We start from the raw sequence: 13,258 nt of genomic DNA on the forward strand, positions 1-13,258 counted from the left end.
CTGATCCATCAGAAGTAGCATCACAAACAAAAACTGCCTCACGCACACACACGCACGCGCGCGCGCACGCACACCATTATCTTTTTAAACACACTTGTCACCATTTAATCTTCTGTAAGCAGCAGAAAACAAAAGGTGGAGAGAGGCTGAAGACAAAATAGAATGAACTGGAATCAAATCAGTTGCTTGTGGTTGGTATTTAAGTTTGTTGTCTTCAGTCCAAGCTTTAAATTTACATTTCCTGGTGGGGAAAAATACATTTTTACTTGATTGCTTATTTAGGCATGAACACATGTTTAAAACTGCTTGGAATAATAATTGTTTTCCTGTGTAGGCTTCAAAGATCAATTTGTTAAAAAAAAAAAAAAAAAAACACATCCAAAAGGTTGAAATTGCCGCTCAAAAGTTAATTTTGATCTCTCCACTGTAAAAACACTGTTTATTGATATGGTTGGAAAAATGTGTGCATTGCATTGTGGGATGTGGAGTCCCATAGACAGATGCATGGAGGTGATTTTCCTTCTTTCTTATTGTTATTACTTGTGTTGCATCCGTCCATCCATCTATGGGACTCCACATCCCACAATGCAATGCGAGAAACACATCTGATAAAAAAAAAAGTTATTGTCCCAAGCAGTGTTAAATTTAGTTTTAATTTTAAATTAATTATGAGAATTATGAGAATAGAACTTCAAAAGAAGTGGATTGGAGATTAAAACAACAGAAATATATATATATATATATATATATGTAAAATTAATATACATCAAAACCAATTAGAAATAGTAATTGACTATTGCTGTCTTTGGCTAATGTTTAATGGACATTTTGTTTTTGTGCTCCCTCCAGCCAAAAGCAGCAGCTGCCTTTGTTGTCCACAAACTGGCATATTGAGGGAATAAAAGTAATCACCATCCAAAATAAATCCAATAACATTAATCTCACAAAAAACAATAGCATAGCATTATTTGCGTACTTTTGTGGCATTTAGACTCTGTACTAATCCTTCAGATGTCCACCAAACTAAAACTTGCTTTGACTTGAACTTAGTTTGACAATCACACAAAGTGCCACGAACTCCTACTGGGACGACAATGGCACATTGTCAGCCATCCAAGGTGTTTTTGGACTAATTCCCAGTTGGATTTCCAGCGCGATGGTACTGACATGAGCCCTGGGTTTCCTGGAATGAGTAAAGAGGCCCCAGAAGACTAAAGAGAATAGGAGGGTGGCACACGCAAAAAAACACTCATAAAATATGAACGACTTTGGAATCGTCAGAGTAATTAATGTTAGCGTTGAAACAAAACGCCCACCGCTGCTGTCACATTGGTTGTTTTGGACGTGCACACACACACACACACACACACACACACACACACACACACACACACACAGAAACAACAGAGGGTCGTGCGGATGGGTGGTAAAGATGAAAGTGCCCTGCTCGTTTTTTTTTTCCTCCTGTCTTTTGTGGCAGAGGATGCCCCGAGGCAAGATTTACCAGCGGGAAGAGATAGACAGAGGAAATGAAAGATAGAAAAAAAAGAGGCTTTAAAAAAAAAAAAAGGCGTGTCAGTGACAATGCCAACCACCACCGACACTGCCTCCATGCCTTCCTCTCTGTGCTCAGTTTTTAACTGCCTTGCTTGAGGCCTCGGTAGCCCTTTGCAGGGTATGACCTTGGTGGTCACTGAGCTGGTGGGACCGTACAAGAAACGAGCCATATGGGTGAGGCAGAGCGGCTAATGGATGTGGAGATTCTAGGAGAGAAGAATCTAATCCTTGATTTGTCTCCACGTCTCCTCGCTCCCCCGCTCAAGCTACTCGCCGTCTGTCCTGCATATGTGCGCTTTCACCCCTACCTCTTGGCCAGGGCCAGGGCCAGTGGTCCTGCCACCTTACCCAGGGCAAGGGCTGCATATGTTGGGAAGGTGGGCACAGCAGTGGGGGGGCGGGTGCACTGGTTGGTGTAGCAGATGGTTGAGCCCTAAGGCCTCCGCTGGTGTGGCCGGTGGCGAGAGCGTACGCGTGTGGTGGCGGCGTGGGTTGGGAGGGGGTCAGTTAGGAGTTTGGTGCTTGTGTGTTGGAGGTGTGTAATGGTAGGTGGGATGAAACAGTGTGTGTGTGTGTGTGTGTGTGTGTGTGTGTGTGTGTGTGTGTGTGTGTGTGTGTGTGTGTGTAGAGGTTTTCTGCTTGGAAGGATGGATGGAGGGGCACCAGTGCAGAAGAACTTCTTCTGGTCATGGTGAGCAGAGGGAAGAGCGCAGGAGAAATAAATGGTGAAGGATGGGAAACAACATGGAGACAATAATCCAACACCATCTCTCATAAAACAATGTAACAATATATGATTACGAATATTAATATCAATATCTTTGTCTTGATTAGGGATGTAACGATATTTAAATCTCACTATTTGGTATAATCACGGTACTAACCTCACGGTACAATAATTATTGCGATATTGTAGGAAAGCTCTCGGAATTACAAAAAGGAACAGTTTGCAATAACAAAAATGATGACCATTGAGAAATTGTCTGTTCACTATATTGACAGTATTTATTGTCATACTTTTAGATTTATAAGAATAAAAACTGAAACCACTATTATAGCTAAAGTGCAATAATTCTAATCAAGTCAGGAACACAGGTATAGAAACAGTCTCGTAACAATACATCAAATGATCATAATAAAAAATCATAGAAATGAAATCAAAGTAGTGCAAACTGCCTTGTTCTGTGTTTAGAGTAATTTTAGTTTCTTTTTTTTTTACATGCAAGACTTTTTTCTCATCCATCACCAAAAGGTTCAAGTTCAATTGTAAAACAAGCAAAATATCACAAATAAATGAATAAAAAGGCCCAAATTCAAGGTTAATGTTGGACGAGACACAGGAAAGAGTTTAGACGAGCTTGCAGACACAAATAAATAATGTACAACATGAGCTAAAGGGTATATGCGATAAGAAATAGAGGCTAAGGGGTACATGGGGCAAAAAAGTTTGGGAAACACTGCTTTAAAGTATAGAATAACCTTTTAAAACCCTCGTTGTCAACAACAGAAAACGGCTGTACCTGCAACGGCTTATTATTTTATACCGTGACATAACCACAATGATATCAAGGCACTTGTAATACTGCAGGATAGTGATATCGCCAATACAATGACATTCCTAGCTCTAATAGAATAAGGAAATGACTCAGTGATCCATGTGTGTGTCCGTGCTAGAAATGCCCTTCACATGTTTTGTCTGACTTCATGCATGTGTGTGAGTGTGTGAGTGTGTGTGTGTGTGTGTAGTTTGTGTGTATAGCCTCCGGCACCTTGTCTCCTCTCTGCCCTCTAAGGCGGCGGCAGAAACCAAAAGGAACAGAGGATATCAGTCTTGCTCTCCTTCTGCACCATTACAGATGAGAGCAAGTGTCCTGAAGATGCTCGCAGGTATGACACAGCTGTCACGCTCTGACACGCACACACACACACACAGACACGCACACGCACATGCACACACACACACACTGACGCACGCAGACACCTTGCAGGTATGGGCTTCTTGCCATGTTCAGGCTGCTGAGGGTGAAGCTCGTTAGCCGACCACAGCTGACATGCCAGGAAAGTCTGCGTATGTGGTGACAACTCAATCCAATCCACCTCTTCACCTTCCCTCTGTCTATGACTTGGATTTATTCATGTTTCCCGTCTCTTTCTCTCTCTTTCTGCATCGTGGGCCTGCTGCCACTCCAGGTATTTCCATTAAAGGCGGGCATATACGTGTCGTATACATGGGATCACGAGAAGCGATTAACACCTCACGACCAGCTCCCGATCAGCAGTCGTATGGTCGCAAGAAAATCAAACATGCTTGAAATCCTGGTCGCCCCTCGTGAGGGTATCACTGTTGAAGCAGTGCCACGAACCGGCTGACTTCAAACACTCAAAGTGCACATTCTCAAACACCGTAGGACCGCTGTAGAATTGACAGACCGCACTGTTCACGTCTGCCCAGCCAGTTCCTGGTCCACACACGTCAGCGCCTTTACTTTTCTGAAGAATGGCACAAATTTACCAAGGCAGCGCGTTTGTTTTTGCTTAGCATCACAAGTGTCTTCTATACCCTTCCAAGTTCTTCTTCTGTTTTAATGGCAACGAGTTCTTCTTCTTCTTTAAATTTTTACAGCGCATTTCCGGATACGAGACTCTGACGTGCCGTGTATGAACGTACAGTGTGAGCAGTCAGTGTCGGTCCGTAAAGTGTGAGAAGTTGAATCGTGAGCTGCGAACATTCAGATTCTGCAATTGAGTCACACAATTTGAGCAGGAGCTGAGTATGCCTGCCTTAAAACAGTCATAAAAATCTGCATCTGTTTGATAGGAAGGCAAAGTTTTTCATACGTGTGTGCTGGGACACACCCCTACGGACTCCCAGAAGGTCATCCTCTCTGAGACTGTCTGGTTTGAAGTGAACTCCTGCTTCGCTCACAGCTCTGTATTCTCATGTCCATTTACGCACCAGATTATTAATATGTGTGAATAATAATTTACAGGCTTGTGTAAATGCTATAATGTGTATTTATTGTTTCATTAGACTTCATAAGCTCAGTTTAAGCCCCACAGGATGTGGTGTGTTCATGCCTCCTGGTAATGGATACTAATGGCCCTGGGCAGGCGTCCATGGTGCACCAGGGGTAGGTTTGCGTCTTTGACCCCATCTTGCTGTCCTCTCTCTGGGAGGGGAGGGCCTAAGGGGTGGGAGCCCCTGTGGGTGTCTGGGTCACCATCAGAATGCATAATACTCAACAGACACACATGTACACACAGAGTAGGCATGTACAATCACATCACAACAGATCCTTCCTTAGGAAAGAGAGATTCATAACATCAACACAGGGGCATTTATAAATTCCCCAGAAACACATTAAAAGATAATTAAAATAAAAAAAAACGACTCTAAGACACATAAAACAAAAGCACTCGGAGAGCACAAACCTCCGCCAAGCACCAAATATCCTCTTTGCCAGATATTAGCAGTTATCTGGATCAGTGATCGTTCACAATACATTTCTATCTCCAATAATAATGATACAGTAGATCCAAATGTATGGGCAACTCCCCTTTTTCCCCCCCAGAAAATTGCACATTTCCACTCTGATCCGGATGACACTTGGTGAAGTAATTGAGAAACCAACTTGACACCACTGAGTCAAATTTCATAAACCTCATCAACCCCCAGACCTCTCCATGCGCCCTTCATTTTGCAACCACAAACAATCTCTAAGCCCAAAAACCAAGCTCTGCATTATGGGTAATCACGTGTTTTGCTCTGCAGCTCAGAGGCTGTAGGGTTAGGGTAAGGGTCACTGGTTTGAATCCAACCTGGGCCGTCATTGTGGGATGTTGAGCAAGTCCCTTAACCCTAAATGCTTGTACGTCGCTTTGGATAAATAAAATCGTAATCGTAATTGCTAAATATCTTCAATAGGTTCTTTTTTATACATTTTTTATTGTCAATAAAAAATTAAAAGTGTTGTTGCCTTTTATTATTATTATTATTATTATTATTATTATTATTATTATTATTATTATTAATAATAAGATTGATCAATTACAAACCGAGAAACTACGTTGATCCGGTTTCCCTCCAAATTTTAATGGAATTTTCCATGGCATAAGGTCTATCCTGGTTATCTCCTGGTTAACAAAAAAATAAAAATCTATTAAGTACTTTTGAGCTCATCCTGCTAACAAACAACAAAATAAATAAAAGCCAGTGAAAATATTACTTCCTCGGGGGAGGTGATGATTCCAAATCAGCCAAGAAAAATACACCAAATGAGCACAAAAACACAGAAAAAACACACCCTTTGTGCTTTCCTGCATTAATTCTCAGAATGGTCATTAATCTAAATGCTGACATGAATATTAATAATAATAAAGTCCTTTGATCTCTCTGCCCTAAAGTTTTCTAGAACTTTTATTAGTCCCTGTAGAAAACAATCCACTAAATTAATTGTTTAAAACATTTTTTAATTATTTAGATGTGTTAAAGTTAGAATTAGCATTAACATGGATTTAAGTGTTTGGTATCAAAGTGACATTTCTATCCTTGCCTGCTTTTGAAGGTTTTATAGCGAAGGTCCCTGGAGCCAAAAATGGTCTAAATTTGTTCTCTCTTTTTTCCTTCTTCTTTCTCCAAGTAGCTGAATGTCAATCGAGGGGAGCAGTTCAGGTAAACAGAGCTCTCAGGGGAAAGATGACCTTTGGGTTCACAGTCAGGGGCAGGAAAGGAAAGGAACAGGAGAGGACAAGTGGAGAAAACAAGGCTGGGAGCAGAGCGTAGATACAACATGCTACAATGATCTTAGGAAACTATCACATAGGGAAAGAAATAAAGGTTGCACTGACTTTGTTTAACACCTGCAGTGGTTGCCCATTTGTATTTGCTCCCAGTGGGAAATACAAGTGTAAACCAGTTGGTGATAGAACTCACATGACCTGTTCTTGTAACCAAGAACTAATCATTTTGGTTTGCTTGTTTAGCATATTAAAATGAGTGTAGTCGGGAATTATTTGTTTGTGTGTATTCCTTTTCTTTTCTCTTCATTAATGATGGTTTTTCATACCTTTTTTGTGACTCAATGTGGTTTTTTGTGGGGTTTGCGTCTTGCTCACCTATTCTTTGGCGCTCTGGGGAAGTTTTCTTCCTCCGTCTTTCACTTCTTCCTCCTGCCCTCTTTGCCTCTGCACCCCTGCGTCTCCCAGCGTGGCGGGCAGACATCAGTAGCCCTGGGGAAGTGCTTCGCAGTGGGAAGGAACCTTGGCTTTAAGTGGCTCTAAGTGGCTCTCGCTGATTGTCTCTTTAGTTGTTTATTTTCTCCTTCGCTCTCCCCAGCCTGGAAGGAGAGAGGGACACTTAGTGTGGAGGAAACCACAGCGTGGCCAGGCAGGGAGGTTTAATATCGCGTAGCAGCCTGCAGAGCATGCATGCGAGGGAGCCACGCACACACACACACGCACACACACACACACACACAAAGTGCAAGTTTATTCCTGTATGTCAGTTTATCATGAGAATGATTTCAAGCCGTTTGTGTGTGCCATTCCCATGTTGTTGTAATAATGTCATGTGTGTGGCTGTGTGTGTGTGGGTGTGTGTGTGTGTGTGTTTATATTGACAAAGCCAAAAGGTCCGGCTATGACCTTCTAAGGTGACATTATTTGCAATTGATTTGCCTGTATTTTCTATTTTGTCTCACTGGGACTACTGTACCAACAATTGTTCGCTATTGTTCTGGCTTTAAAGACAAACAGCTGCACTGCCTGGGAACAACTGTGCTTTTAGTCAGTGATGAAAATTAATAAATGAGTCATGTTTCTGTGCAAATTCAAACTCAAATAAAGACCAGTGCCATGGGTTTTTGACACTGGTTTCCCAAAGCAGGGTACGAGTACCCCCAGGAGATCGCAAATTGTCACAGAGGGTATGTGAATAGAAATTAAAAAGAGCGTGACAACATTGGAAACTAGAATATAAATACAGCAGTAGTCAGAAGCCTCCATGCATTGCCACAAATTACACATTAGGCTCCAGTGGGGACAGTGAAACAATCTTATATAAAAAGCGCAATATATGAGCTTGACCTTTGCCCCCATGTAGGCCCCTACCTGTGTGAAACTGGAGAGAAAAACAGAAAAAGACTTTGTGTGGAGAATGATTAAAAACTCAGACTCAACAAATGTTTGGTAGATTTCTTCCCACTAAAAATGCTAGTAGGCAAATTTATTAAATAAATGAAGTAAAAATTCTGAATAAGATGATTTCTTGTGTCCATACAGATTTTTTTGAATTAATATTATTATATATTATTCTTTCACATGATAGGTAAAATTCAGAGACAAATTTCACTGTAGGGCTACATTGTGTATGACATTACAATATTATGTTTTTTACAGACAGAAAAAAGGATCTACGTCCACACCAAAAATGTTAAAACCAATATTTTAATTGATTAGGAAGCCTAACAAGGTAACCAAGAGATGAGAAACAAATTAGATGAAAGGTATTCATATTTTTTAGGTGTATTTTACACTTGATTTAAGACATGGGTCAAAACTGACCCGTTATCATAAGAGATGCTAACAGAAAGCTAACACAAGAGGAAGACTACATTTTATGGGTTTATTTATCAAAGGCTCAGTAATTGTGATTATTTGTAATTTGAACTTTAGTAATTGAGAATGTAATTGTAAATGACAGTCAAGGGGAAAAAAGTAATTGTAATTTTTAATTGAAATTTTGGAAAATGCCAGTCAATGTAATCGTAGTTGAGTTGTATTTGAACATGGCAGCCAGCTATCTGACATAACGTTTACGGACTAAAACATGACAGGTATTTGTCAGTTTCTCTGTGTTACGTCATTTCACTTTCTACAACAGGAACACAGTGTGTGACGGACTGTCAGTATTGCACTCTGTCAGGAATGAGGCTCACACCTGTGACACAATACAGCAGTGGTTGTCAACCAAAGGCCAACGGGTCACATCTGGCCTGCAGGCAGCGGCCCCCACAGACGCATCGCTTCTTTGGATAAACAGGAAAGTGTCCCATGTGCAGCTGATCTGAGCACAGGTAATATGAAGTGAATAAGAATCCTGTTAGTGGTAAACCACAGGAAGTCGTATGTCACAAATCATTTCCTCTTTTCTTTGTCAACGCAACCAATCAACACCAAAAATCTTCAAATCGATAAACCTTTCAACTGGTGAATTAAAGTCATATATTAAATAAACAACTTGTACAAAATGGTTTTGGGTTTATTGATATTTTTAGAGTTTGAGTGTAAAATTCAAATCCATATTCATGTGTACAGGGCGGAGCATGAATAAATGATGAAAAAGGACTGTATGAAATACCAAAAATGAAATGGGAAGCAAAAAATATAAATAATAATATATATCAGCTAAAGGTGGGACAATAAATCATGCAACAATATATTGCAATAATATTTGCTATATATTTGTCCCACTGCTGCCAGAAAATGTAGGCATGCTAATATTGGTTAAAAATAACAAAATCTGTTGACGGTTCGAGTTTGAAAAAAAAAAACTTTTTACATATTTTTATTGTATTTATTCTATTTTAATAAAATTCCTATTGAGTTGAATAATCATACACAATAAGTATGTCCAGAGTCAAAGTTAAAATAGAACATGGTTATTTTCCAAACTGTATTTTTTTTCTTTTGTCGCTTTAAAAAAAAAAAATATTGTATCATATTAAGCTCAAATTATTGCCTATCGTATCAACCTGCCCCCCTACTAATAATCATTAAAACAATAATCTATATAAATTACATACATTATAAATATCATGGCAGCTGTGAAAGGAAACCTGGGATCTGTCCAGGGTGCTGAACTCTAAATGTTGACTTTAACTGAAGCAAAGGCAGAAATTTCTCTGATTAAACTCTTCTTTTATTCTGACCTGAATAAAACTTGTGCTGATTTAGTTTTTTTTCCTCAGATGTAGAAAAACATGAGCAGTGAATTCATGCACAATGCCAGAGAGCATGTGTTTACAAGTGTGTGTGTGTGTGTGTGTGTGTGTGTGTTCCCAAGAACTTGAGCGAGTGCATCTTAGTGTGTAATGCGTGTAAAGGTTGGGCAGATGTATGAGAAAATCACTTAAATACTCACCTCACCTCACACACACGCACACACACACACACACACACTTGGGCCTCATAATGAGGATTACCTGCATGAATTCACAGTGCAACACTCGCCCCTTTGCTAACAAGCACAAACACACACTTTGCTCATCCACCCTCCCCCAACACTCTTTCTTGTTCCTATCATTCTTTTTTCCACCTATGATAGACACACACACACACACACACACACACACACACACACACACACACACACACACCTCCAGTGTCCTCACTGTCTCAACTTGAGCAGCAAATGAACACAATTAGCCACGGCTGCACAAACACACACTGGGGTATTGTTCTGCTCACACTCATTCAGACCTTAATCTGGAGCTCCGGAGGGACCTTGTGTGTGACGATGTTTGCAAGTAAGTGTGTGTGTGTGCGTGTGTGTGTGTGTAAGGCAGTGAAGAGGAAGTGTGGCAGAGCCCAGCTGACAGAAGGGGCTTCCAGGCTTTTTTTTCCCCACAGAGGTTTTCCACGACGATGATCAACTCCTCGCGCCTTAGTCCTTGCTGCGCTCGCCTCAGTAAACACACACACACACACATGCATAAATGCACACACACACGCTATTAGCAATAGCCCTTCAGCTCGACTGCCTTTAAAACACACACACAGCCACAGCCTTGAGTCAGAGCCAGATGTTTCGAGGTGAACAAAGGCATTGAGTCACAAGTTTCTGTTCTCGACAGCAGGTTGAGCCTCAGGTCATTATTAGCACACACACACACACACACACACACACACACACACACACACACACACACACTGAGTGAAAGACCCATTCAATGCGATGCACATCCACCGACTGCGTCTCATTTCTTCCCCTTGGACAAGCCTGCGTATTGCCCAGCTAATTACATGGCAGGTATCTGCCTGACAAGATTTCTTGCAAGAACACCTACATGAGCGGCTGCCTAATGAGTGCACTTTAAGATGCCTTCAGGCCTCCACACAGGGAACGCTGGCCGTCCCAGCTACTGCTCATCTCATTGGCTCCAGGCCAGTCGACACAGCAGCACCAGCACCAGCAGCCTGTGGTGGACGGTGTTCTGCTAAGCTAAACGATACGTTAAATCTACTGATTTGATCATGGAAGGAAAATATTTATTAACTGACACCAAAAAGATGTTGAGTGCATGTTTCGCTGTCTTTGGCATAGTTTCATTTAAAATTCTTCAAGTTGCTCTAATACAGGGGTTCTCACCCTTGGGGTCAGGAATCAGGACCCCATTGACAGTGGGAGGGAGTCACCACATGCTTTCAAGAAACTAGGAATATTTTCTGAACAATTTGAAACTATTTTTTTTGCTAATTTTTACCTTTTTTCTGCAACTACACCAAACTTGCCATATTTAAACCTATTTTAATCACTTTTTCTTTGCTCCTTTTTATGCATTTTTGCTACATTACTCAAATTCCTGCTACTTTTCTGCACATTGTTTCCACTTTTGAGACATTTTTGGCACTTATAAAGCCTTTCCACCACTTTTTCCACCTAATGTGTTGATCCATTATTGTTACTTTTAACCTCTTTTCACCATATTTAAAGCTTGGTTTTGCCAATTAAACCACACTCACGATTTGCCATGCTCATTATTTGCCAGTTTAAACTTTTTGGCCAAATTTGATATATTGGTATATTTTATGTGACCAAAAACTCTTTCTTTTTTCTTTCTTTTTGAGGAGGAGTTCTGTGTAATTATCGTTATTGGTTGATATCAGAAATCGAAAATTTAGCTTACACGGAACATCCCTGAAATGGATCAAATTTAGCAATTTTTTTTCCAAAAAAATCTCAATGCGACTTCTGAAGAAAATAATTTTGTACATTCATAAATAGTAATTTGGTACATGAACAGGACAAAATGTGGTGTGATGTATACAGATTTGATACAGGAACATACACTTTTAATTTTGTTCTTGGTCCTTGTGTAACTTTCCACATTCCCACTGACTTTGTTGGGAACGTAAACCTGGAGGGAGAGTTCATGGTGTTTTTCTGAATTTTGTGACCAGCAGACCTCTCGTAGCCATTAGAGAAGGTGATGGTGCTGGTGTGTGTGTGTGTGTGTGTGTGTGTGTGTGTGTGTGTGTGTGTGTGTGGTGGTGGTGGTGGTGGTGGTGGGGGGTTGTTTGTAGGGAGGTGTAGCTGGTCTTCCAATTTGACTCGACTATGTTTACTATGACCTTCCCGTTGGTGTGAGATTCGGTTTGAGTGCCTCTGTCACCATGACAACTGGATATTTTTTAGAGGCCACTTCAGCTTCTGTCTGCATATCATTAGTGTTTTCGGATGTTCAGTTCAACACTCACGGACAAAGCTTTGCAGCAAAGTGACGATTAGGGGCTGATATTTGGAGTCCTTAACGTGTAAATCACTATTATGCACATCATTACTTGGCGTTAACAAGACTAATGTCCAATACTTAGTGGTATTACCCCCGTAAAAACAACCTTTATTCAGATAATACTTGAACATATAACAGTAGAAACATTAAAGCATGACAAAACTAAAGCAAAAACATCAATTTATAAAACAAAAATCTAACGCAGAGGGATTTTCATGTGAAAAAGAAGATCAGATGTTTTTGGAGGCGTGTAACTGAAAATGTAAAAATGTCAAAATATAAAATGTCTAAATGGCTCCTCTCCACTGAGTGAAAATAAGAGGCACGGCACCATGTGAAGCACCGCAGTGGCATTTGGAGTGGACTCACAAACCATCGCACACAAAGGCACGCTGTCATTAGCATAGTCGCGTCGAGCCAGCGCTGCCATCTCAAAGTGCACCAGATGTGTTCGAATTATTCCAGCAAAGACACTGGCTCGCGTGCATTTCTGTTTGTGTGTGCACATACGGTCTTGTTGGACATGTAAATGTCTTCCGTTTGAGCTGCTGGCTGACCTTCTAACTCTCGCTTTTTCGTGTTTAGCCTTTCTCTGCATTCTCACCTTTTCTTGCCAAGTCAACTGTCATTCCAACTTTTCTTTCCCTCTTTCTCTCCTCCTAGTTTCTCTGTGTGTTTGTCCGTAATCATCCGTTTGCTGGCTCTCCTAACTCTTGGCACGTTGCTATTTTTGATTAAGGTGGTCAGCAAAATTGTTAATTGAGACAAATGTAACCTTTCAAAGTCTAGGGGCGTTATCTGGTTAGGTCCCATACAGTTTGAACACTGCATACATGAGAAAAGTTATTCGATTTTCATTTTAATTTATTTTATTTGGTTTGGCTTTAAACAAAAAAGGAAGCTTGCCGTCTTCGGCTGTGTTCGAAATTGCCCACTCCGTACTATGCACTACAAACTCAATGGGTAAATACGGTTTACTACAATGGGAGAAAATACGTTTTCCCACTTCCAAAGACTGGAGAGATCAGTCATTTTCATCATAGGTACACTTTATAGCATTCGTTTTTTGTTTTTTTTTAAACCCTCCTATTCTCCATTCATTACACGTATTAACTGCACCTTTTTGAACTTGTTACCTGTATAAAAGACACATGTCCACTAATAATAAAAGTATGGTTAGGATGAGTAGG

The 13,258-nt window shown here is 40.6% G+C and overlaps 1 long non-coding RNA gene across 2 annotated transcripts in view; it reads right to left on the bottom strand.

Moving 5' to 3' along the window:
• Nucleotides 1-13,258, bottom strand: part of LOC114477617 (uncharacterized) — a 158,899-nt gene that overhangs the window by 8,296 nt on the left and 137,345 nt on the right. For both annotated transcript variants that reach the window (XR_003675738.1, XR_003675735.1), the window contains exon 6: nt 6,673-6,893. This is a non-coding gene — a long non-coding RNA (uncharacterized LOC114477617). The remainder of the gene's footprint in view (nt 1-6,672; nt 6,894-13,258) is intronic.

Source organism: Gouania willdenowi, chromosome 2 (genome assembly GCF_900634775.1).
Source record: "Gouania willdenowi chromosome 2, fGouWil2.1, whole genome shotgun sequence".
NCBI classification, from domain to species: Eukaryota; Metazoa; Chordata; class Actinopteri; order Blenniiformes; family Gobiesocidae; genus Gouania; species Gouania willdenowi.